General features: G+C 46.4%; 11 non-coding genes and 1 pseudogene across 11 annotated transcripts; 3 read left to right on the forward strand and 9 right to left on the reverse strand.

Annotated features, from left to right (window-relative positions):
* Positions 1–14,762: 14,762 nt before the first annotated feature.
* Positions 14,763–14,926, reverse strand: LOC135047399 (U1 spliceosomal RNA). The gene has a single exon (XR_010239447.1). It is a non-coding gene; the product is annotated as a U1 spliceosomal RNA (small nuclear RNA).
* Positions 14,927–15,597: 671 nt separating this feature from the next.
* Positions 15,598–15,760, reverse strand: LOC135047364 (U1 spliceosomal RNA). The gene has a single exon (XR_010239415.1). It is a non-coding gene; the product is annotated as a U1 spliceosomal RNA (small nuclear RNA).
* Positions 15,761–15,912: 152 nt separating this feature from the next.
* LOC135047429 (U1 spliceosomal RNA) lies at positions 15,913–16,076 on the reverse strand. Its single transcript, XR_010239477.1, has one exon. It is a non-coding gene; the product is annotated as a U1 spliceosomal RNA (small nuclear RNA).
* A 668-nt stretch (positions 16,077–16,744) lies between these two features.
* Positions 16,745–16,908, reverse strand: LOC135047349 (U1 spliceosomal RNA). The gene has a single exon (XR_010239403.1). It is a non-coding gene; the product is annotated as a U1 spliceosomal RNA (small nuclear RNA).
* Positions 16,909–17,060: 152 nt separating this feature from the next.
* LOC135047403 (U1 spliceosomal RNA) lies at positions 17,061–17,224 on the reverse strand. Its single transcript, XR_010239451.1, has one exon. It is a non-coding gene; the product is annotated as a U1 spliceosomal RNA (small nuclear RNA).
* Positions 17,225–17,894: 670 nt separating this feature from the next.
* Positions 17,895–18,057, reverse strand: LOC135047360 (U1 spliceosomal RNA). The gene has a single exon (XR_010239412.1). It is a non-coding gene; the product is annotated as a U1 spliceosomal RNA (small nuclear RNA).
* Positions 18,058–18,209: 152 nt separating this feature from the next.
* Positions 18,210–18,373, reverse strand: LOC135047408 (U1 spliceosomal RNA). The gene has a single exon (XR_010239456.1). It is a non-coding gene; the product is annotated as a U1 spliceosomal RNA (small nuclear RNA).
* A 702-nt stretch (positions 18,374–19,075) lies between these two features.
* LOC135047358 (U1 spliceosomal RNA) lies at positions 19,076–19,210 on the reverse strand (annotated as a pseudogene).
* Positions 19,211–19,362: 152 nt separating this feature from the next.
* LOC135047419 (U1 spliceosomal RNA) lies at positions 19,363–19,526 on the reverse strand. Its single transcript, XR_010239467.1, has one exon. It is a non-coding gene; the product is annotated as a U1 spliceosomal RNA (small nuclear RNA).
* Positions 19,527–21,887: 2,361 nt separating this feature from the next.
* On the forward strand, positions 21,888–22,043 carry LOC135047370 (U1 spliceosomal RNA). The gene has a single exon (XR_010239419.1). It is a non-coding gene; the product is annotated as a U1 spliceosomal RNA (small nuclear RNA).
* Positions 22,044–22,717: 674 nt separating this feature from the next.
* Positions 22,718–22,881, forward strand: LOC135047333 (U1 spliceosomal RNA). The gene has a single exon (XR_010239393.1). It is a non-coding gene; the product is annotated as a U1 spliceosomal RNA (small nuclear RNA).
* A 152-nt stretch (positions 22,882–23,033) lies between these two features.
* On the forward strand, positions 23,034–23,196 carry LOC135047355 (U1 spliceosomal RNA). The gene has a single exon (XR_010239408.1). It is a non-coding gene; the product is annotated as a U1 spliceosomal RNA (small nuclear RNA).
* Positions 23,197–25,530: the final 2,334 nt, after the last annotated feature.

Genomic DNA, 25,530 nt, shown 5'->3' on the forward strand with positions numbered 1-25,530 from the left:
GCGCATTGGAAAATTCAGGGCTATGTCGTGTAGATGATGGCCTAACAGGAGGCTTTAAAATGTTCTTTCTAGTGTCCTTCGTTTGGGAGAAAACTGCAATGGTACATGACAGCTTTTCCTTGCCAATATCTCTCTTTTGCAAAGAGCTGCGCATTGGAAAATGCAGGGCTATGTCGTGTAGATGATGGCCTAACAGGAGGCTTTAAAATTTTCTTTCTAGTGTCCTTCGTTTGGGAGAAAAATGCAAAGGTACAAGACAGCTTTTCCTTGCCAATATCTCTCTTTTGCAAAGAGCTACTCATTGGAAAATTCAGGGCTATGTCGTGTAGATGATGGCCTAACAGGAGGCTTTAAAATTTTCTTTCTAGTGACCTTCGTTTGGGAGAAAAATGCAAAGGTACAAGACAGCTTTTCCTTGCCAATATCTCTCTTTTGCAAAGAGCTGCGCATTGGAAAATTCAGGGCTATGTCGTGTAGATGATGGCCTAACAGGAGGCTTTAAAATTTTCTTTCTAGTGTCCTTCGTTTGGGAGAAAAATGCAATGGTACAAGACAGCTTTTCCTTGCCAATATCTCTCTTTTGCAAAGAGCTGCGCATTGGAAAATTCAGGGCTATGTCGTGTAGATGATGGCCTAACAGGAGGCTTTAAAATTTTCTTTCTAGTGTCCTTCGTTTGGGAGAAAAATGCAAAGGTACAAGACAGCTTTTCCTTGCCAATATCTCTCTTTTGCAAAGAGCTACTCATTGGAAAATTCAGGGCTATGTCGTGTAGATGACGGCCTAACAGGAGGCTTTAAAATTTTCTTTCTAGTGACCTTCGTTTGGGAGAATAATGCAAAGGTACAAGACAGCTTTTCCTTGCCAATATCTCTCTTTTGCAAAGAGCTGCGCATTGGAAAATTCAGGGCTATGTCGTGTAGATGATGGCCTAACAGGAGGCTTTAAAATTTTCTTTCTAGTGTCCTTCATTTGGGAGAAAAATGCAATGGTACAAGACAGCTTTTCCTTGCCAATATCTCTCTTTTGCAAAGAGCTGCGCATTGGAAAATTCAGGGCTATGTCGTGTAGATTATGGCCTAACAGGAGGCTTTAAAATTTTCTTTCTAGTGACCTTCGTTTGGGAGAAAAATGTAAAGGTACAAGACAGCTTTTCCTTGCCAATATCTCTCTTTTGCAAAGAGCTGCGCATTGGAAAATTCAGGGCTATGTCGTGTAGATGATGGCCTAACAGGAGGCTTTAAAATTTTCATTCTAGTGTCTTTCGTTTGGGAGAAAAATGCAAAAGTACAATGCTGCTTTTCCTTGCCGATATCTCTCTTTTGCAAAGAGATAGGCATTGGAAAATGCAGGGCTATAACGTGTAGATGAAGCACTAACAGGAGGCTTTAAAATTTTCATTCTAGTGTCTTTCGTTTGGGAGAAAAATGCAAAGGTACAATACAGCTTTTCCTTGCCGATATCTCTCTTTTGCAAAGAGATAGGCATTGGAAAATTCAGGGCTATAACGTGTAGATGAAGCACTAACAGGAGGCTTTAAAATTTTCATTCTAGTGTCTTTCGTTTGGGAGAAAAATGCAAAGGTACAATACAGCTTTTCCTTGCCAATATCTCTCTTTTGCAAAGAGCTACGGATTGGAAAATTCAGGGCTATGTCGTGTAGATGATGGCCTAACAGGAGGCTTTAAAATTTTCTTTCTAGTGTCCTTCGTTTGGGAGAAAAATGCAAAGGTACAAGACAGCTTTTCCTTGCCAATATCTCTCTTTTGCAAAGAGCTACGCATTGGAAAATTCAGGGCTATGTCGTGTAGATGATGGCCTAACAGGAGGCTTTAAAATTTTCTTTCTAGTGTCCTTCGTTTGGGAGAAAAATGCAAAGGTACAAGACAGCTTTTCCTTGCCAATATCTCTCTTTTGCAAAGAGCTACGCATTGGAAAATTCAGGGCTATGTCGTGTAGATGATGGCCTAACAGGAGGCTTTAAAATTTTCTTTCTAGTGTCCTTCGTTTGGGAGAAAAATGCAAAGGTACAAGACAGCTTTTCCTTGCCGATATCTCTCTTTTGCAAAGAGATAGGCATTGGAAAATTCTGGGCTATAACGTGTAGATGAAGCACTAACAGGAGGCTTTAAAATTTTCATTCTAGTGTCCTTCGTTTGGGAGAAAAATGCAAAGGTACAATACAGCTTTTCCTTGCCGATATCTCTCTTTTGCAAAGAGATAGGCATTGGAAAATTCAGGGCTATAACGTGTAGATGAAGCACTAATAGGAGGCTTTAAAATTTTCATTCTAGTGTCCTTCGTTTGGGAGAAAAATGCAAAGGTACAATACAGCTTTTCCTTGCCGATATCTCTCTTTTTCAAAGAGCTAGGCATTGGAAAATTCAGGGCATTAACGTGTAGATGAAGCACTAACAGTAGGCTTTAAAATTTTCATTCTAGTGTCTTTCGTTTGGGAGAAAAATGCACAGGTACAATGCAGCTTTTCCTTGCCGATATCTCTCTTTTGCAAAGAGATAGGCATTGGAAAATGCAGGGCTATAACGTGTAGATGAAGCACTAACAAGAGGCTTTAAAATTTTCATTCTAGTGTCTTTCGTTTGGGAGAAAAATGCAAAGGTACAATACAGCATTTCCTTGCCGATATCTCTCTTTTGCAAAGAGATAGGCATTGGAAAGTTCAGGGCTATAACGTGTAGATGAAGCACTAACAGGAGGCTTTAAAGTTTTCATTCTAGTGTCTTTCGTTTGGGAGAAAAATGCAAAGGTACAATACAGCTTTTCCTTGCCGATATCTCTCTTTTGCAAAGAGATAGGCATTGGTAAATTCAGGGCTATAACGTGTAGATGAAGCACTAATAGGAGGCTTTAAAATTTTCATTCTAGTGTCTTTCGTTTGGGAGAAAAATGCAAAGGTACAATACAGCTTTTCCTTGCCGATATCTCTCTTTTGCAAAGAGATAGGCATTGGAAAATTCAGGGCTATAACGTGTAGATGAAGCACTAACAGGAGGCTTTAACATTTTTATTCTAGTGTCCTTCGTTTGGGAGAAAACTGCAAAGGTACAATACAGCTTTTCCTTGCCGATATCTCTCTTTTGCAAAGAGATAGGCATTGGTAAATTCAGGGCTATAACGTGTAGATGAAGCACTAATAGGAGGCTTTAAAATTTTCATTCTAGTGTCCTTCGTTTGGGAGAAAAATGCAAAGGTACAATACAGCTTTTCCTTGCCGATATCTCTCTTTTGCAAAGAGATAGGCATTGGAAAATTCAGGGCTATAACGTGTAGATGAAGCACTAACAGGAGGCTTTAAAATTTTCATTCTAGTGTATTTCGTTTGGGAGAAAAATGCAAAGGTACAATACCGCTTTTCCTTGCCGATATCTCTCTTTTGCAAAGAGCTAGGCATTGGAAAATTCAGGTCTATAACGTGTAGATGAAGCACTAATAGGAGGCTTTAAAATGTTCAATCTAGTGTCCTTCGTTTGGGAGAAAAATGCAAAGGTACAAGACAGCTTTTCCTTGCCAATATCTCTCTTTTGCAAAGAGCTAGGCATTGGAAAATTCAGGGCTATAACGTGTAGATGAAGCACTAACAGGAGGCTTTAAAATTTTCATTCTAGTGTCTTTCGTTTGGGAGAAAAATGCAAAAGTACAATGCTGCTTTTCCTTGCCAATATCTCTCTTTTGCAAAGAGATAAGCATTGGAAAATTCAGGGCTATAACGTGTAGATGAAGCACTAACAGGAGGCTTTAAAATTTTCATTCTAGTGTCTTTCGTTTGGGAGAAAAATGCAAAGGTACAATACAGCATTTCCTTGCCGATATCTCTCTTTTGCAAAGAGATAGGCATTGGAAAATTCAGGGCTATAACGTGTAGATGAAGCACTAACAGGAGGCTTTAAAATTTTCATTCTAGTGTCTTTCGTTTGGGAGAAAAATTCAAAGGTACAATACAGCTTTTCCTTGCCGATATCTCTCTTTTGCAAAGAGATAGGCATTGGTAAATTCAGGGCTATAACGTGTAGATGAAGCACTAATAGGAGGCTTTAAAATTTTCATTCTAGTGTCTTTCGTTTGGGAGAAAAATGCAAAGGTACAATACAGCTTTTCCTTGCCGATATCTCTCTTTTGCAAAGAGATAGGCATTGGAAAATTCAGGGCTATAACGTGTAGATGAAGCACTAACAGGAGGCTTTAAAATTTTCATTCTAGTGTCCTTCGTTTGGGAGAAAACTGCAAAGGTACAATACAGCTTTTCCTTGCCGATATCTCTCTTTTGCAAAGAGATAGGCATTGGTAAATTCAGGGCTATAACGTGTAGATGAAGCACTAATAGGAGGCTTTAAAATTTTCATTCTAGTGTCCTTCGTTTGGGAGAAAAATGCAAAGGTACAATACAGCTTTTCCTTGCCGATATCTCTCTTTTGCAAAGAGATAGGCATTGGAAAATTCAGGGCTATAACGTGTAGATGAAGCACTAACAGGAGGCTATAAAATTTTCATTCTAGTGTATTTCGTTTGGGAGAAAAATGCAAAGGTACAATACCGCTTTTCCTTGCCGATATCTCTCTTTTGCAAAGAGCTAGGCATTGGAAAATTCAGGGCTATAACGTGTAGATGAAGCACTAATAGGAGGCTTTAAAATGTTCAATCTAGTGTCCTTCGTTTGGGAGAAAAATGCAAAGGTACAATACAGCTTTTCCTTGCCAATATCTCTCTTTTGCAAAGAGCTAGGCATTGGAAAATTCAGGGCTATAACGTGTAGATGAAGCACTAACAGGAGGCTTTAAAATTTTCATTCTAGTGTCTTTCGTTTGGGAGAAAAATGCAAAAGTACAATGCTGCTTTTCCTTGCCAATATCTCTCTTTTGCAAAGAGATAAGCATTGGAAAATTCAGGGCTATAACGTGTAGATGAAGCACTAACAGGAGGCTTTAAAATTTTCATTCTAGTGTCTTTCGTTTGGGAGAAAAATGCAAAGGTACAATACAGCTTTTCCTTGCCAATATCTCTCTTTTGCAAAGAGCTAGGCATTGGAAAATGCAGGGCTATAACGTGTAGATGAAGCACTAACAGGAGGCTTTACAATTTTCATTCTAGTGTCTTTCGTTTGGGAGAAAAATGCAAAGGTACAATGCTGCTTTTCCTTGCCGATATCTCTCTTTTGCAAAGAGATAGGCATTGGAAAATGCAGGGCTATAACGTGTAGATGAAGCACTAACAGGAGGCTTTAAAATTTTCATTCTAGTGTCTTTCGTTTGGGAGAAAAATGCAAAGGTACAATACAGCTTTTCCTTGCCGATATCTCTCTTTTGCAAAGAGATAGGCATTGGAAAATTCAGGGCTATAACGTGTAGATGAAGCACTAACAGGAGGCTTTAAAATTTTCATTCTAGTGTCTTTCGTTTGGGAGAAAAATGCAAAGGTACAATACAGCTTTTCCTTGCCGATATCTCTCTTTTGCAAAGAGATAGGCATTGGAAAATTCAGGGCTATAACGTGTAGATGAAGCACTAACAGGGGGCTTTAAAATTTTCATTCTAGTGTCCTTCGTTTGGGAGAAAACTGCAAAGGTACAATACAGCTTTTCCTTGCCGATAGCTCTCTTTTGCAAAGAGATAGGCATTGAAAAATTCAGGGCTATAACGTGTAGATGAAGCACTAATAGGAGGCTTTAAAATTTTCATTCTAGTGTCCTTCGTTTGGGAGAAAAATGCAAAGGTACAATACAGCAGGGCCGGCTCGAGGCATGTTCGACTCGAGCGGCCGCGCAGGGCGCCACCCTTAATGGGCGCCGTGCGCTGGCGCCGCCATGTCGGAGCCTGGAGCCGGCCCTGATCTCCCCTGCTGTCCTCCGAGTCCCGGCTGGCACTGTGCGCTATGCGGCGCCGGCGTCTGATGTCAGACACCGGCGCCGCACAGACAGCGGGCGCGCACAGCAGCACTCACCCTCCCTCGGCAGCACAGCAGCACTCACCCTCCCTCGGCCTCGGCACAGCAGGTACTGGGGGCACATGTGGCACTGTGGGGGGCATTTATCTGGCACTGTGGGGGCACTGGGGGGCATTCATTTATCTGGCACTGTGGGGGGGGGGGGGACATTTATCTGTGCACTGTGAGGGGGCATTACTGTATCTGGCACTGTGGGGGCATGTATGTATCTGGCACTGTGGGGGCATTTCTGTATCTGGCACTGGGGGGGTATATCTGCACTGTGGGGGCACTTATTTATCTGGCACTGGGGGCATTTATTTATCTGGCACTGGGGGCATTTATTTATCTGGCACTGTGGGGGCATTTATTTATCTGGCACTGGGGGGGCATATCGGCACTGTGGGGGTATTTATGTATCTGGCACTGTGGGGGTATATCTGCACTGTGGGGGCACTTATTTATCTGGCACTGGGGGGCATTCATTTATCTGGCACTGGGGGCATTTATTTATCTGGCACTGTGGGGGCACTTATTTATCTGGCACTGGGGGCATTTATTTATCTGGCACTGTGGGGGCATTTATCTGGCACTGTGGGGGCATTTCTGGCACTGTGGGGGCATATCTGCACTGTGGGGGCATTTATGTATCTGCGCTGTGGGGGCATTTATGTATCTGCACTGTGGGGGCATGTATGTATCTGGCACTGTGGGGGCATTTCTGTATCTGGCACTGGGAGGGCATATCGGCACTGTGGGGGTATTTATGTATCTGGCACTGTGGGGGTATATCTGCACTGTGGGGGCACTTATTTATCTGGCACTGGGGGCATTTATTTATCTGGCACTGTGGGGGCATTTATTTATCTGGCACTGTGGGGGGCATTTATTTATCTGGTACTGTGGGGACATATCTGGCACTGGGGGCATTAATGTATCTGGCACTGTGGGGGCATATCTGGCACTGGGGGCATTAATGTATCTGACACTGTGAGGGGCAATAATGCATCTGGCACTGTGTGGGCACTTATGCATCTGGCACTGGGGGCATTTATGCATCTGGCAATGTGTGGGCATTTATGTATCTGGCACTGGGGGCATTTATGTATCTGGCCCTTTGGGGGCATATCTGGCACTGTGGGGGCATTTTTATATATGGCACTGTGGGTGCATATCTGGCACTGTGTGGCCATTTATGTAGCTGGCACTGCTGGGGGGCATGTCACGTGTAGCTGGCACTGCTGGGGGGGGCATGTCACGTGTAGCTGGCACTGCTGGGGAGCATGTCGCGTGTAGCTGGCACTGCTGGGGAGCATGTCGCGTGTAGCTGGCACTGCTGGGGAGCATGTCGCGTGTAGCTGGCACTGCTGGGGAGCATGTCGCGTGTAGCTGGCACTGCTGGGGAGCATGTCGCGTGTAGCTGGCACTGCTGGGGAGCATGTCACGTGTAGCTGGCACTGCTGGGGGGCATGTCACGTGTAGCTGGCACTGCTGGGGAGCATGTCATGTAGTGTTCCCGCTAGGCGTCTGTGGCTAGGCAATGTGTCTCAGTGCTGTGCCTGGCGCAAAGTGTATAGGAGGTTCTACCTGGTGCAGTGTGTATTAGCTGCACTACTGTGTGGTGTAATGCAAATTGCCACTATTATGTGGCCACGTACCTTCCCCACGAAGTAACTCCCCTTAATTTTTGCTGCGCGCCTTCGGCGCGCACTGTCCATGCTTTGACATATAGGTATGAGAACAACAAGCAGTATGTACATCATTTTGCCCTCCTAACTTAAAAATGTGCCCTCCCTGTGATCAGCACCATGCCCTAAAAAGTGAACACTATCATGTGTAGCTGGCACTGCTGCGGGGCATGTCATGTGTAGCTGGCACTGCTGCGGGGCATGTCATGTGTAGCTGGCACTGGTGCGGGGCATGTCATGTGTAGCTGGCACTGCTGCGGGGCATGTCATGTGTAGCTGGCACTGCTGCGGGGCATGTCATGTGTAGCTGGCACTGCTGCGGGGCATGTCATGTGTAGCTGGCACTGCTGCGCTGCATGTCATGTGTAGCTGGCACTGCACATTATGTGTATCTGGCACTATACTGGAGACATTGTGTGTAAGGAACACTACTGTGGCTATGTGTAAGGCTGCTAATTGTGTGAAAATATGTTTATAGTTTGATGATATGAAGTTACGATGCCACGCCCACTTTTCCAGAGGCCACACCCACTTTTCCAGGAACGCGCGCGCGCCTTCGGCGCGCGCATGGGGGGGGGGGGGCACTTTTACATTTTCTCGCTCAGGGTGCTAGTAGGCCTGGAGCCGGCCCTGCAATACAGCTTTTCCTTGCCGATATCTCTCTTTTGCAAAGAGATAGGCATTGGAAAATTCAGGGCTATAACGTGTAGATGAAGCACTAACAGGAGGCTTTAAAATTTTCATTCTAGTGTATTTCGTTTGGGAGAAAAATGCAAAGGTACAATACCGCTTTTCCTTGCCGATATCTCTCTTTTGCAAAGAGCTAGGCATTGGAAAATTCAGGGCTATAACGTGTAGATGAAGCACTAATAGGAGGCTTAAAAATTTTCAATCTAGTGTCCTTCGTTTGGGAGAAAAATGCAAAGGTACAATACAGCTTTTCCTTGCCAATATCTCTCTTTTGCAAAGAGCTAGGCATTGGAAAATTCAGGGCTATAACGTGTAGATGAAGGACTAACAGGAGGCTTTAAAATTTTCATTCTAGTGTCTTTCGTTTGGGAGAAAAATGCAAAAGTACAATGCTGCTTTTCCTTGCCGATATCTCTCTTTTGCAAAGAGATAAGCATTGGAAAATTCAGGGCTATAACGTGTAGATGAAGCACTAACAGGAGGCTTTAAAATTTTCATTCTAGTGTCTTTCGTTTGGGAGAAAAATGCAAAGGTACAATACAGCTTTTCCTTGCCAATATCTCTCTTTTGCAAAGAGCTAGGCATTGGAAAATGCAGGGCTATAACGTGTAGATGAAGCACTAACAGGAGGCTTTACAATTTTCATTCTAGTGTCTTTCGTTTGGGAGAAAAATGCAAAGGTACAATGCTGCTTTTCCTTGCCGATATCTCTCTTTTGCAAAGAGATAGGCATTGGAAAATGCAGGGCTATAACGTGTAGATGAAGCACTAACAGGAGGCTTTAAAATTTTCATTCTAGTGTCCTTCGTTTGGGAGAAAAATGCAAAAGTACAATACAGCTTTTCCTTGCCAATATCTCTCTTTTGCAAAGAGCTAGGCATTGGAAAATTCAGGGCTATACCGTGTAGATGAAGCACTAACAGGAGGCTTTTAAATTTTCATTCTAGTGTCCTTCGTTTGGTAGAAAAATGCAAAGGTACAATACAGCTTTTCCTTGCCGATATCTCTCTTTTGCAAAGAGATAGGCATTGGAAAATTCAGGGCTATAACGTGTAGATGAAGCACTAACAGGAGGCTTTAAAATTTTCATTCTAGTGTCTTTCGTTTGGGAGAAAAATGCAAAGGTACAATACAGCTTTTCCTTGCCGATATCTCTCTTTTGCAAAGAGATAGGCATTGGAAAATTCTGGGCTATAACGTGTAGATGAAGCACTAACAGGAGGCTTTAAAATTTTCATTCTAGTGTCCTTCGTTTGGGAGAAAAATGCAAAGGTACAATACAGCTTTTCCTTGCCGATATCTCTCTTTTGCAAAGAAATAGGCATTGGAAAATTCAGGGCTATAACGTGTAGATGAAGCACTAATAGGAGGCTTTAAAATTTTCATTCTAGTGTCCTTCGTTTGGGAGAAAAATGCAAAGGTACAATAAAGCTTTTCCTTGCCGATATCTCTCTTTTGCAAAGAAATAGGCATTGGAAAATTCAGGGCTATAACGTGTAGATGAAGCACTAACAGGAGGCTTTAAAATTTTCATTCTAGTGTCTTTCGTTTGGGAGAAAAATGCAAAGGTACAATACAGCTTTTCCTTGCCGATATCTCTCTTTTGCAAAGAGCTAGGCATTGGAAAATTCAGGGCTATAACGTGTAGATGAAGCACTAACAGTAGGCTTTAAAATTTTCATTCCCAATGGGGATGGCTTCCCGGGAGGTAACCCCTATTGAGTGAAGGGAGTATATAGGATACGACCCAGTGGTACCTGACGACATAGATACTAACAGCTATTTAATAACATTACGCTAGAAAGTGATTATTAGCAACATATATATCTATATAAACAACCCCGCCAGGGTTGTGCCTTCAAAAATAATCACACACGGACACGCTTTTTAAACCTTTTTTTCACATCTCTTTATTCTTCTTATGCACATGTATGTTAGTTCTGTGATTTTAACCTTTATGTTTCACTGCAGTTTGGGATAATAATATTAATATTTATCCAATTTTAATACATACTTAATAAAGGTTATATTTTATGATTCATTCATTCTGTCCAGTGCGTCAACAGTGCAGATTTCTTCTTGTTTTTTCTCCCAAATTCTATAACAATGACAGTAAATGTTGTTTCTTTTCAAACAGAACTTTCGTGACCATGCTACTTGCTTGAAAGATCTGGGAGCACATGGAAAACAGTACAAACCATGCAGTATCACAAAAGCCTTTATTTGATCTTTCATGAAGATAGAGCAGAATTGAGGACACGTCAACAATTTCTGCCGAAGGTGGTTCATCTTTCCACATGGTGCCTTTGGCCACTGACACCTTCGTTGAGTCAAAGTCTCTGGCTGTGGTCAGAACTTTGAAAATTTATGTCACCAGAACGGTTCAGATTAGGAAAACAGAGGCTCTGTTTGTCCTGTATGCTCCCAACAGGATTGGGTGTCCTGCTTCCATGTAGACCATTATGCGCTGGATCTGTGGTAAGATTCAGCATGCTCATTCCATGGCAGGATTGCCGTTACTGAATTAGGTGAAGACCCATTCTACTAGAAAGGTGGGTTCATCCTGGGCAGCTGGTCGGGGAGTCTCGGCATTGCAACTTTGCCGAGCAGCTATTTAGTAAACACTTTTGCTAAGTTTTACAAGTTTGATACCTTGGCTGATGATAACCTCAAGTTGGGTCATTCGACTGCAGAGTCGTACGCACTCTCCCACCCGTTCAAGAGCTTTGGTATAACCCCATGGTTCTTAATGTGACCCCAGCATCCTCTAGGTCGTATGAGAAAATAGGATTTTAATACCTACCGGTAAATCCTTTTCTCTTAGTCCGTAGAGGATGCTGGGCACCCGTCCCAGTCCATACTGTGTCTGCAGTTATTACTTGTGGTTATACACATGTTATGTTATGGTTCTGGTCAGCTTTTTGCTGCAATTGTTCATGCCGTTGGCTTGTGTTCTGTTGAATGCCACGTTCTGCGGCATGCTTAAGGTGTGAGCTGGTAAGATGCTCACCTTAGTTTAACAATAAATCCTTTCCTCGAAATGTCCGTCTCCCTGGGCACAGTTCCTATAACTGGAGTCTGGAGGAGGGGCATAGAGGGAGGAGCCAGTTCACACCCTTTGAAAGTCTTAAAGTGCCCATGTCTCTTGCGGATCCCGTCTATACCCCATGGTTCTTAATGTGACCCCAGCATCCTCTACGGACTAAGAGAAAAGGATGCCCTTGCGCACTATCCTGACTTCTCCTCCCGTCTGCTTACTTTGTGCCTTCCAACGCACAATGCGAACTACAGGTGGTGCTGCAGGGCCCACACCCTTTTACTTGCCTTACAGAACAGCTCTGGAGCTGTTACAGTGCCCAGCTGCTGCAAGAAATCAGCTTGAATGCTTCAGGGGATGGGGCATGGCCAACATGAGCCCCACACCAAAGGAGGGTGGGGGTGTTTAATGCGAACTAGGGGTCATCCAAGCACCGCAAAAGGCCGCCATGCCCTGCATGCCCCTTTTCTCTTTTCATATGCAGATGAGGGTTCCAGCCAACTTTGGCCCACATCTTGGATGACATCACCGTATGCAAATCCGTCTTCTGCAGACCTTCCCCCAGGAATGCTTGTACTAGTTGTTGCATATGGTTTGATATTTGATGGTGCTTCAATATTAGGCAGCCTTCCACCCTCCCATGTTCATCTGAACAGATGTGGTCTCCCTGCAGTTGTTGTCCCCAGACGAGAGTTCCCTTGTGCGTCCTCAGTTGAATCTCCTTAACTTGACGGGGGAGGGGCTGCCCGAGCAGCCACCCTCCCCAGCCCTATCCCAACTCATACTTATTTTGCATATGAGATCTCTTGATCATGAAGATTGTTCTCACAGGGTGAGGTTCATCCATTATATTTTAAAATAGGAAGGTACAAATTACATATTTGAATTGCATCTATGTGCTGGATTCAAATGTCCCCCCCCCCCCTTCCTTTCTCAATTGTGCCCGTCAGCAGCTATTCTAAGGTTGCTGCCAATGGGTGTGACACATTAATTTCTTCTGTGGGGTACACTGGACTCCACAAGGATTCACATTGGGGTGTAGAGTAGGATCTTGATCTGAGGCACCAACCGGCTCAAAGCTTTTGACTGTTCCCAAGATGCTCAGCGCATCCTCCTCTATAACCCCGCTTCCATGAACAGGGAGCTCAGTTTGTAGTTGGTGCCTTCAGTAGCAGGCCACTTAACAGGGGCCTGCCTCAGGCAGCCTATTCTTAGCTATTAATTTTGACAAGAAAAGAAGAACTTGTTTTATGAGAATCTACAAGGGCTGCAGCAGGCTAGGTCTAATAGACATCTTTACTGCAGCTTCATCACTCCCAGCGGCGCTGTATACTCCCGTGCCCTGGTTGCTGGGTCACTGCAGCGGAGGCTCCAGTTTCTTCCTAAGGTCAGTCACACACACACCGCCCTTCCGGATCACGAGGCCGCTGATGAAGGGGAGCGTGGCCGTAGGGGGTGGACCGTGTGCGCACTGGCGTGGACACTGATTACTGGGCAGCCGCTCCACTAGCCACCAGGTACAGTTAAGGAGCACAGGTCTGGGAGTTTTACTCCTATATTAACCCAATTTTGTACTGCCCGCAGCGCATTGTGATAGGTAATAGGGCCTGATTCAGGTTGGAATGCAATCACAATAAGCGATCCAACTGCAAAAATTGCTAACAGCATACGCATGTGCCTGCATTTTCTGCGGCACCCCGCAGAGAATGCGATCGCCTCTGCCTGTCAATCGGGGCGGGGGGGGGAGAGGGGGGTCAGCAACACTCCATTTCCAAGTCAGGGATGGAGCGGTGCGGGGGCAAGGCTTCAAAATGGGGTCTGCAACGGAGGAGACACAGGGGGCGTGGTCACAGCGGCTGTATGACATCACATTCAGCCGCTGTGATCACAAAAATGGTGGCGGCTTCCTGCGCGCACATACAGTTTGCACCAGCAGGAGGCTACACCATTTTTTATGATCACGCTGAACTGCAGTGCGACTGCAATTACAGCATGGTCAAGAATGGAGGCGTCATGCTGGGTGGCCATGCCCTGTCACTGTGCAGGAGCCAGCACCGCACACACACTAGTCCCCGGGTGCAGCCCCCAACCCCCGGGACACCCGGAGCAACAAAATGTAGATTCAGGCCACCAGGCCACGCCCCTACCTATGAAACCATGCCTCCTTTTTACCATTGCGCTGCTTATCTGCGCGCACTGCATTACAATCTCCTTCGCCACCTCTCTGGGTGTCACCAGTGATAGTGACACCTCTGCCATGCTTGTAGCAGCTGGTCCTAAGATCTACGCCTCAAGCCCTGAGTGTTTGCCCTTGTGACTTGTTGATCATCATAGCGAAGCAGATGCTTACAGAAAACTGCAGGGGCTTAGATTGAAAATAAAAAAATTGATGGGTATAAGGTAGAGAGGAGCGGGTTCGGTTCTCCGAGAACCGAATTCCCGACGAACTCCATGTGGTTTACACTGGTCCGAGGCAGGCTCGGTTGTTCCCGCCTGACTCGGAAAACCTGAACAAGGGAAAATGTCATCATCCCGCTGTCGGATTCTCTCGAGATTCGGATTCCATATAAAGAGCTGCGCGTTGCCGCCATTTTTACTCGTGCATTGAAGAAAGAGCGGAGAGGACGTGGCTATGTTCTCTCAGTGGAAATCTCAATATCAGTGCTCAGTATCAGTGGTTACTTATTGCTGCTCAGTAATACTAGTAGTGTGTCTCTCCTGCTCAGTGTCAGTTCTCAGTAGTATCCTCATCAGTGCTCAGTATCACTGCTCATTGTCTTGTGCTGCATTGTGGTGCTCAGCATACTACAGTACATTACTAATAGTCCAGTGCTGCATCTTGCTGCTCAGTGTCAGTTCTAGTATCCTCATCAGTGCTCACTATCACTGCTCATTACATTGTGGTGTTCTGTATACTACAGTAACATAGTAATATAGTAACATATAGTAACATAGTTTTTGAGGTTGAATAGAGGCAAATTGCCCATCGTGTTCAACCTGTTTTAAGTTGTGATGATTCTACATACTTGCTGAATAATGTTTTATGACTAGTTAGCTACTATAACTCATGTTACCCCCGGATTAACCATGTTGATATTTTAAGTATTATAACCTTGGATAGCTTTTTCATTCAGAAATGTATCCATTCCTTTTTTAAATCCAATTACAGAGTCCGCCATTACCACCTTCCCTGGCAGGGAATTCCACATCCTGATTGCCCTAACAGTGAACATCATAGTATCTCACCTGGCAGGTAAGTAGGAGTTGGGCTAGAGCTGTGGAGGATTGCTGCTCGGGCACCCCCTGTCAAGTGAAGGAGATCCAACTGAGGCAGCACAAGGGAACTCTCGAAAGAAGAACAAGGCTAGAGGAAGATCTGAGACAAAGAAATCTGACTTTTACCAGAGCTGACCAGAGGAAAGCACAAACGCAGTCCCCCACTACCACAAATAATGCAGTCGAGTTTCCCACATTTGGGGAAATCACAGGGGTCAGCATACCCATAGTGCAATGAATGAACCTCACCCTGGGAGAACAATCTTCATGACCATGGTATCTCCTATGCAAAATAAGTATGATTTGGGATAGGGCTGGGGAGGGCCGCTGCTCAGGCACATCTCTGTCAAGTAAAGGAGATTCAACTGAGGCAACACAAGGGAACTCTCAAATGGGGACAACAACTGCAGGGAGAACACATATTTTCAGATGAACATGGGAGGGCAGAAGGCTGCCTAACACTGAAGCACCCCCAAACAACAAACCAAATGCAACTACTAGTGCAAGCATTCCTGGGGGAAGGCCTGCAGCAGATGGATTTGCATATGGTGATGTCATCCAAGCAGTGGGTCAAAGTTGGCTTCAACCCTCGTCTGCATATGAAAATAAAAAAGGGGTGTGCAGGGCATGGCGGCCTTTTGCGGCGCTTGGATGACCCCTAGTTTGCATTAAACACCTCCACCTTCCTTCGGTGTGGGGCTCATGTTGGCTATGCCCCAGCCCCTGAAGCATTCAAGCTGATTTCTTGCAGCAGCTGGGCACTGTAACAGCTCCAGAGCTGCTCTGTAAAGCAAGTAAAAGGGTGTGGGCCCTGCAGCACTACCTGTAGTTTGCATTGTGCGTTGGAAGGCACAAAGTAAGCAGACGGGAGAAGTCAGGATAGTGCACAAGGGCATAGAAGGGAGCGGCTCAAGAAAAGAGAAGTGGAAACAGACAGCAAACTAGGCTGGAGAGAGACCTGAGACAAAGAGATCTGAATTATACGAGAGCCGACCAGAGGAAACACAAATTATGTAATCAAGTGTCCCACATTTGGGGAAATCGTAGGAGCAGCACACCCAGAGTGCATTGGGTGAGCCTTGCCCTGGGAGAAGCACCTTCCTGATCATAGTATCTCACCTGGCAGGTAAGTAGGAGTTGGGCTAGAGCTGGGGAGGGTCGCTGTTCGGGCACCCCCCTGTCAAGTGAAGGAGATCCAACTGAGGCAGCACAAGGAAACTCTCGAAAAAAGAACAAGGCTAGAGGAAGATCTGAGACAAAGAAATCTGACTTTTACCAGAGCTGACCAGAGGAAAGCACAAACACAGTCCCCCACTACCACAAATAATGCAGTCGAGTTTCCCACATTTGGGGAAATGACAGGGGTCAGCATACCCAGAATGCAATGAATGAACCTCACCCTGGGAGAACAATCTTCATGACAATGGTATCTCCTATGCAAAATAAGTATGATTTGGGATAGGGCTGGGGAGGGCCGCTGCTCAGGCACATCTCTGTCAAGTAAAGGAGATTCAACTGAGGCAGCACAAGGGAACTCTCATCTGGGGACAACAACTGCAGGGAGAACACATATTTTCAGATGAACATGGGAGAGCAGAAGGCTGCCTAATACTGAAGCACCCCCAAACAACAAACCAAATGCAACAACTAGTACAAGCATTCCTGGGAAAAGGTCTGCAGAAGACGGATTTGCATACGGTGATGTCATCCAAGCAGTGGGCCACAGTTGGCTGGAACCCTCATCTGCATATGAAAAGAGAAAAGGGGTATGCAGGGCATGGCGGCCTTTTGCGGCGCTTGGATGACCCTTAGTTCGCATTAAACACCTCCACCTTCCTTCGGTGTGGGGCTCATGTTGGCTATGCCCCAGCCCCTGAAGCATTCAAGCTGATTTCTTGCAGCAGCTGGGCACTGTAACAGCTCCAGAGCTGCTCTGTAAGGCAAGTAAAAGGGTGTTGGCCCTGCAGCACTACCTGTAATTTGCATTGTGCGTTGGAAGGCACAAAGTAAGCAGACAGGAGAAGTCAGGAGAGTGCACAAGGGCAAGGGCAGGGGCTCAAGAAAAGAGAAGTGGAAACAGACAGCAAACTAGGCTGGAGAGAGACCTGAGACAAAGAGATCTGAATTATACGAGTAGCCGACCAGAGGAAACACAAATTATGTAGTCAAGTGTCCCACATTTGGGGAAATCGTAGGAGCAGCACACCCAGAGTGCAATGGGTGAGCCTTGCCCTGGGAGAAGCACCTTCCTGATCATAGTATCTCACCTGGCAGGTAAGTAGGAGTTGGGCTAGAGCTGGGGAGGGTCGCTGCTCGGGCACCCCCCTGTCAAGTGAAGGAAATCCAACTGAGGCAGCACAAGGAAACTCTCAAAAAAAGAACAAGGCTAGAGGAAGATCTGAGACAAAGAAATCTGACTTTTACCAGAGCTGACCAGAGGAAAGCACAAACACAGTCCCCCACTACCACAAATAATGCAGTCGAGTTTCCCACATTTGGGGAAATCACAGGGGTCAGCATACCCAGAATGCAATGAATGAACCTCACCCTGGAAGAACAATCTTCATGACCATGGTATCTCCTATGCAAAATAAGTATGATTTGGGATAGGGCTGGGGAGGGCCGCTGCTCAGGCACATCTCTGTCAAGTAAAGGAGATTCAACTGAGGCAGCACAAGAGAACTCTCATCTGGGGACAACAACTGCAGGGAGAACACATATTTTCAGATGAACATGGGAGAGCAGAAGGCTGCCTAATACTGAAGCACCCCAAACAACAAACCAAATGCAACAACTAGTACAAGCATTCCTGGGGGAAGGTCTGCAGAAGACGTATTTGCATACGGTGATGTCATCCAAGCAGTGGGCCAAAGTTGGCTGGAACCCTCATCTGCATATGAAAAGAGAAAAGGGGTATGCAGGGCATGGCGGCCTTTTGCGGCGCTTGGATGACCCTTAGTTCGCATTATACACCTCCACCCTCCGTCGGTGTGGGGCTCATGTTGGCTATGCCCCAGCCCCTGAAGCATTCAAGCTGATTTCTTGCAGCAGCTGGGCACTGTAACAGCTCCAGAGCTGCTCTGAAAGGCAAGTAAAAGGGTGTGGGCCCTGCAGCACTACCTGTAGTTTGCATTGTGCGTTGGAAGGCACAAAGTAAGCAGACAGGAGAAGTCAGGAGAGTGCACAAGGGCATAGAAGGCAGCGGCTCAAGAAAAGAGAAGTGGAAACAGACAGCAAACTAGGCTGGAGAGAGACCTGAGACAAAGAGATCTGAATTATACGAGAGCCGACCAGGGGAAACGCAAATTATGCAGTCAAGTTTCCCACATTTGGGGAAATCGCAGGAGCAGCACACCCAGAGTGCAATGGGTGAGCCTTGCCCTGGGAGAAGCACCTTCATGATCATAGTATCTCACCTGGCAGTTATGTAGGAGTTGGGCTAGAGCTGGGGAGGGTCGCTGCTCGGGTACCCCCCTGTCAAGTGAAGGAGATCAAACTGAGGCAGCACAATGGAACTCTCGAAAGAAGAACAAGGCTAGAGGAAGATCTGAGACAAAGAAATCTGACTTTTACCAGAGCTGACCAGAGGAAAACACAAACACAGTCCCCCACTACCACAAATAATGCAGTTGAGTTTCCCACATTTGGGGAAATCACAGGGGTCAGCATACACAGAATGCAATGAATGAACCTCACCCTGGGAGAACAATCTTTATGACCATGGTATCTCCTATGCAAAATAAGTATGATTTGGGATAGGGCTGGGGAGGGCCGTTGCTCAGGCACATCTCTGTCAAGTAAAGGAGATTCAACTGAGGCAGCACAAGGGAACTCTCATCTGGGGACAACAACTGCCGGGAGAACACATATTTTCAGATGAACATGGGAGGGCAGAAGGCTGCCTAATACTGAAGCACCCCCAAACAACAAACCAAATGCAACAACTAGTACAAGCATTCCTGGGGGAAGGTCTGCAGAAGACGGATTTGCATACAGTGATGTCATCCAAGCAGTGGGCCAAAGTTGGCTGGAACCCTCATCTGCATATGAAAAGAGAAAAGGGGTATGCAGGGCATGGCGGCCTTTTGCGGCGCTTGGATGACCCTTAGTTCGCATTAAACACCTCCACCCTCCGTCGGTGTGGGGCTCATGTTGGCTATGCCCCAGCCCCTGAAGCATTCAAGCTGATTTCTTGCAGCAGCTGGGCACTGTAACAGCTCCAGAGCTGCTCTGTAAGGCAAGTAAAAGGGTGTGGGCCCTGCAGCACTACCTGTAGTTTGCATTGTGCATCGGAAGGCACAAAGTAAGCAGACAGGAGGAGAAGTCAGGATAGTGCACAAGGGTATAGAAGGGAGGGGCTCAAGAAAAAAGAAGTGGAAACAGACAGCAAACTAGGCTGGAGAGAGACCTGAGACAAAGAGATCTGAATTATATGAGAGCCGACTAGGGGAAACACAAATTATGCAATCAAGTTTCCCATATTTGGGGAAATCGCAGGGGCAGCACACCCAGAGTGCAATGGGTGAGCCTTGCCCTGGGAGAAGCAACTTCATGATCATAGTATCTCACCTGGCAGGTAAGTAGGAGTTGGGCTAGAGCTGGGGAGGGTCGCTGCTCGGGCACCCCCCTGTCAAGTGAAGGAGATCCAACTGAGGCAGCACAAGGGAACTCTTGAAAGAAGAACAAGGCTAGAGGAAGATCTGAGACAAAGAAATCTGACTTTTACCAGAGCTGACCAGAGGAAAGCACAAACACAGTCCCCCACTACCACAAATAATGCAGTTGAGTTTCCCACATTTGGGGAAATCACAGAGGTCAGCATACCCAGAACGCAATGAATGAACCTAACCCTGGGAGAACAATCTTCATGACCATGGTATCTCCTATGCAAAATAAGTATGATTTGGGATAGGGCTGGGGAGGGCCGCTGCTCAGGCACATCTCTGTCAAGTAAAGGAGATTCAACTGAGGCAGCACAAGGGAACTCTCATCTGGGGACAACAACTGCAGGGAGAACACATATTTTCAGATGAACATGGGAGGGCAGAAGGCTGCCTAATACTGAAGCACCCCCAAACAACAAACCAAATGCAACAACTAGTGCAAGCATTCCTGGGGGAAGGCCTGCCGCAGATGGATTTGCATATGGTGATGTCATCCAAGCAGTGGGTCAAAGTTGGCTTCAACCCTCGTCTGCATATGAAAAGAGAAAAGGGGCATGCAGGGCATGGCGGCCTTTTGCGGCGCTTGGCTGACCCCTAGTTTGCATTAAACACCTCCACCCTCCGTCGGTGTGGGGCTCATGTTGGCTATGCCCCAGCCCCTGAAGCATTCAAGCTGATTTCTTGCTGCAGCTGGGCACTGTAACAGCTCCAGAGCTGCTCTGTAAGGCAAGTAAAAGGGTGTGGGCCCTGCAGCACTACCTGTAGTTTGCATTGTGCGTTGGAAGGCACAAAGTAAGCAGACAGGAGAAGTCTGGAGAGTGCACAAGGGCATAGAAGGCAGCGGCTCAAGAAAAGAGAAGTGGAAACAGACAGCAAACTAGGCTGGAGAGAGACCTGAGACAAAGAGATCTGAATTATACGAGAGCCGACCAGGGGAAACACAAATTATGCAGTCAAGTTTCCCACAGGAGTATATAGGATACGACCCAGTGGTACCTGACGACATAGATACTAACAGCTATTTAATAACATTACGCTAGAAAGTGATTATTAGCAACATATATATCTATATAAACAACCCCGCCAGGGTTGTGCCTTCAAAAATAATCACACACGGACACGCTTTTTAAACCTTTTTTTCACATCTCTTTATTCTTCTTATGCACATGTATGTTAGTTCTGTGATTTTAACCTTTATGTTTCACTGCAGTTTGGGATAATAATATTAATATTTATCCAATTTTAATACATACTTAATAAAGGTTATATTTTATGATTCATTCATTCTGTCCAGTGCGTCAACAGTGCAGATTTCTTCTTGTTTTTTCTCCCAAATTCTATAACAATGACAGTAAATGTTGTTTCTTTTCAAACAGAACTTTCTTGACCATGCTTCTTGCTTGAAAGATCTGGGAGCACATGGAAAACAGTACAAACCATGCAGTATCACAAGAGCCTTTATTTGATATTTCATGAAGATAGAGCAGAATTGAGGACACGTCAACTATTTCTGCCGAAGGTGGTTCATCTTTCCACATGGTGCCTTTGGCCACTGACACCTTCGTTGAGTCAAAGTCTCTGGCTGTGGTCAGAACTTTGAAAATTTATGTCACCAGAACGGTTCAGATTAGGAAAACAGAGGCTCTGTTTGTCCTGTATGCTCCCAACAGGATTGGGTGTCCTGCTTCCATGTAGACAATTATGCGCTGGATCTGTGGTAAGATTCAGCATGCTCATTCCACGGCAGGATTGCCGTTACTGAATTAGGTGAAGACCCATTCTACTAGAAAGGTGGGTTCATCCTGGGCAGCTGGTCGGGGAGTCTCGGCATTGCAACTTTGCCGAGCAGCTATTTAGTAAACACTTTTGCTAAGTTTTACAAGTTTTAGAGTAAAGGAGATTCAACTGAGGCAGCACAAGGGAACTCTCATCTGGGGACAACAACTGCAGTGAGAACACATATTTTCAGATGAACATGGGAGGGCAGAAGGCTGCCTAATACTGAAGCACCCCCAAACAACAAACCAAATGCAACAACTAGTACAAGCATTCCTGGGGGAAGGTCTGCAGAAGACGGATATGCATATAGTGATGTCATCCAAGCAGTGGGCCAAAGTTGGCTGGAACCCTCATCTGCATATGAAAAGAGAAAAGGGGTATGCAGGGCATGGCGGCCTTTTGCGGCGCTTGGATGACCCTTAGTTCGCATTAAACACCCCCACCCTCCTTCGGTGTGGGGCTCATGTTGGCCATGCCCCAGCCCCTGAAGCATTCAAGCTGATTTCTTGCAGCAGCTTGGCACTGTAACAGCTCCAGAGCTGCTCTGTAAGGCAAGTAAAAGGGTGTGGGCCCTGCAGCACTACCTGTAGTTTGCATTGTGCATTGGAAGGCACAAAGTAAGCAGACAGGAGGAGAAGTCAGGATAGTCCACAAGGGTATAGAAGGGAGGGGCTCAAGAAAAAAGAAGTGGAAACAGACAGCAAACTAGGCTGGAGAGAGACCTGAGACAAAGAGATCTGAATTATATGAGAGCCGACCAGGGGAAACATAAATTATGCAGTCAAGTTTCCCACATTTGGGGAAATCGCAGGGGCAGCACACCCAGGTGAGATACTATAATCAGGAAGGTGCTTCTCCCAGGGCAAGGCTCACCCATTGCACACTGGGTGTGCTGCTCCTACGATTTCCCCAAATGTGGGACACTTGACTGCATAATTTGTGTTTCCTCTGGTCGGCTCTCGTATAATTCAGATCTCTTTGTCTCAGGTCTCTCTCCAGCCTAGTTTGCTCTCTGTTTCCACTTCTTTTTTCTTGAGCCCCTCCCTTCTATACCCTTGTGCACTATCCTGACTTCTCCTCCCGTCTGCTTACTTTGTGCCTTCCAATGCACAATGCAAACTACAGGTAGTGCTGCAGGGCCCACACCCTTTTACTTGCCTTACAGAGCAGCTCTGGAGCTGTTACAGTGCCCAGCTGCTGCAAGAAATCAGCTTGAATGCTTCATGGGATGGGGCATGGCCAACATGAGCCCCACACCAAAGGAGGGTGGGGGTGTTTAATGCGATCTAGGGGTCATCCAAGCACCGCAAAAGGCTGCCATGCCCTGCACGCCCCTTTTCTCTTTTCATATGCAGATGAGGGTTGAAGCCAACTTTGACCCACTGCTTGGATAACATCACCATATGCAAATCCATCTGCTGCAGGCCTTCCCCCAGGAATGCTTGCACTAGTTGTTGCATTTGGTTTGTTGTTTGGGGGTGCTTCAGTATTAGGCAGCCTTCTGCCCTCCCATGTTCATCTGAAAATATGTGTTCTCCCTGCAGTTGTTGTCCCCATATGAGAGTTCCCTTGTGCTGCCTCAGTTGAATCTCCTTTACTTGACAGAGATGTGCCTGAGCAGCGGCCCTCCCCAGCCCTATCCCAAATCATACTTATTTTGCATAGGAGACACCATGGTCATGAAAATTGTTCACCCAGGGTGAGGTTCATTCATTGCATTCTGGGTATGCTGACCCCTGTGATTTACCCAAATGTGCGAAACTCGCCTGCATTATTTGTGGTAGTTGGGGACTGTGTTTGTGTTTTCCGCTGGTCAGCTCTGGTAAAAGTCAGATTTCTTTGTCTCAGATCTTCCTCTAGCCTTGTTCTTCTTTCGAGAGTTCCATTGTGCTGCCTCAGTTGGATCTCCTTCACTTGACAGGGGGGTGCCCGAGCAGCGACCCTCCCCAGCTCTAGCCCAACTCCTACTTACCTGCCAGGTGAGATACTATGATCTTGAAGGTGCTTCTCCCAGGGCAAGGCTCAACCATTGCACTCTGGGTGTGCTGCCCCTGCGATTTCCCCAAATATGGGAAACTTGACTGCATAATTTGTGTTTCCCCTGGTCGGCTCTCGTATAATTCAGATCTCTTTGTCTCAGGTCTCTCTCCAGCCTAGTTTGCTGTCTGTTTCCACTTCTCTTTTCTTGAGCCGCTCCCTTCTATGCCCTTGCGCACTATCCTGACTTCTCCCGTCTGCTTACTTTGTGCCTTCCAACGCACAATGCGAACTACAGGTAGTGCTGCAGGGCCCACACCCTTTTATTTGCCTTACAGAGCAGCTCTGGAGCTGTTACAGTGCCCAGCTGCTGCAAGAAATCAGCTTGAATGCTTCAGGGGCTGGGGCATAGCCAACATGAGCCCCACACCGAAGGAGGGTGGAGGTGTTTAATGCGAACTAGGGGTCATCCAAGCGCCGCAAAAGGCTGCCATGCCCTGCATAACCCTTTTCTCTTTTCATATGCAGATGAGGGTTCCAGCCAACTTTGGCCCACTGCTTGGATGACATCACCGTATGCAAATTCGTCTCCTGCAGACCTTCCCCCAGGAATGCTTGTACTAGTTATTGCATATGGTTTGATATTTGATGGTGCTTCAGTATTAGGCAGCCTTCCGCCCTCCCATGTTCATCTGAAAAAATGTGGTCTCCCTGCAGTTGTTGTCCCCAGACGAGAGTTCCCTTGTGCTTCCTCAGTTGAATCTCCTTAACTTGACGGGGGAGGGGCTTGCCCGAGCAGCCACCCTCCCCAGCCCTATCCCAACTCATACTTATTTTGCATATGAGATCTCTATATCATGAAGATTGTTATCACAGGGTGAAGTTCATCCATTATATTTTAAAATAGGAAGGTTCAAATTACATATTTGAATTGCATCTATGTGCTGGATTCAAATGTCCCCCCCCCTTCCTTTCTCAATTGTGCCCGTCAGCAGCTATTCTAAGGTTGCTGCCAATGGGTGTGACACATTAATTTCTTCTGTGGGGTACACTGGACTCCACAAGGATTCACATTGGGGTGTAGAGTAGGATCTTGATCTGAGGCACCAACCGGCTCAAAGCTTTTGACTGTTCCCAAGATGCTCAGCGCATTCTCCTCTATAACCCCGCTTCCATGAACAGGGAGCTCAGTTTGTAGTTGGTGCCTTCAGTAGCAGGCCACTTAACAGGGGCCTGCCTCAGGCAGCCTATTCTTAGCTATTAATTTTGACAAGAAAATAAGAACTTTTTTTATGAGAATCTACAAGGGCTGCAGCAGGCTAGGTCTAATAGACATCTTTACTGCAGCTTCATCACTCCCAGCGGCGCTGTATACTCCCGTGCCCTGGTTGCTGGGTCACTGCAGCGGAGGCTCCGGTTTCTTCCTAAGGTCAGTCACACACGCACCGCCCTTCCGGATCACGAGGCCGCTGATGAAGGGGAGCGTGGCCGTAGGGGGTGGACCGTGTGCGCACTGGCGTGGACACTGATTACTGGGCAGCCGCTCCACGAGCCACCAGGTACAGTTAAGGAGCACAGGTCTGGGGTTTTTTCTCCCATATTAAACCAATTTTGTACTGCCCGCAGCGCATTGTGATAGGTAATAGGGCCTGATTCAGGTTGGATTGCAATCACAGTAAGCGATCCAACTGCAAAAATTGCTAAGAGCATACGCATGTGCCTGCATTTTCTGCGGCACCCCGCAGAGAATGCGATCGCCTCTGCCTGTCAATCGGGGCAGGGGGGGAGAGGGGGGTCAGCAACACTCCATTTCCAAGTCAGGGATGGAGCCAGGTGTTTGTGTCGGCCACTTGGGTCGCTGAGCTTAGTCACACAGCTACCTCATTGCGCCTCTTTTTTTCTTTGCGTCATGTGCTGTTTGGGGAGTGTTTTTTGGAAGGGCCATCATGCGTGACACTGCAGTGCTACTCCTAGATGGGCCAGGTGTTTGTGTCGGCCACTTGGGTCACTGAGCTTAGTCATCCAGCGACCTCGGTGCAAATTTTAGGACTAAAAATAATATTGTGAGGTGTGAGGTGTTAAGAATAGACTGAAAATGAGTTGAAATTATGGTTATTGAGGTTAATAATACTTTGGGATCAAAATGACTCCCAAATTCTATGATTTAAGCTGTTTTTTAGGGTTTTTTGAAAAAAACACCCGAATCCAAAACACACCCGAATCCGACAAAAAAAATTCGGTGAGGTTTAGCCAAAACGCGTTCGAACCCAAAACACGGCCGCGGAACCGAACCCAAAACCAAAACACAAAACCCGAAAAATTTCCGGTGCACATCTCTAGTGGCCATGCCATGTCACTGTGCAGGAGCCAGCACCGCTCACACACTAGTCCCCGGTGCAGCCCCCAACCCCCGGGACACCCGGAGCAACAAAATGTAGATTCAGGCCACCAGGCAACGCCCCTACCTATGAAACCATGCCTCCT

The sequence above is a fragment of the Pseudophryne corroboree genome, unplaced genomic scaffold (genome assembly GCF_028390025.1).
Source record: "Pseudophryne corroboree isolate aPseCor3 unplaced genomic scaffold, aPseCor3.hap2 scaffold_927, whole genome shotgun sequence".
In the NCBI taxonomy this organism is placed as follows: domain Eukaryota; kingdom Metazoa; phylum Chordata; class Amphibia; order Anura; family Myobatrachidae; genus Pseudophryne; species Pseudophryne corroboree.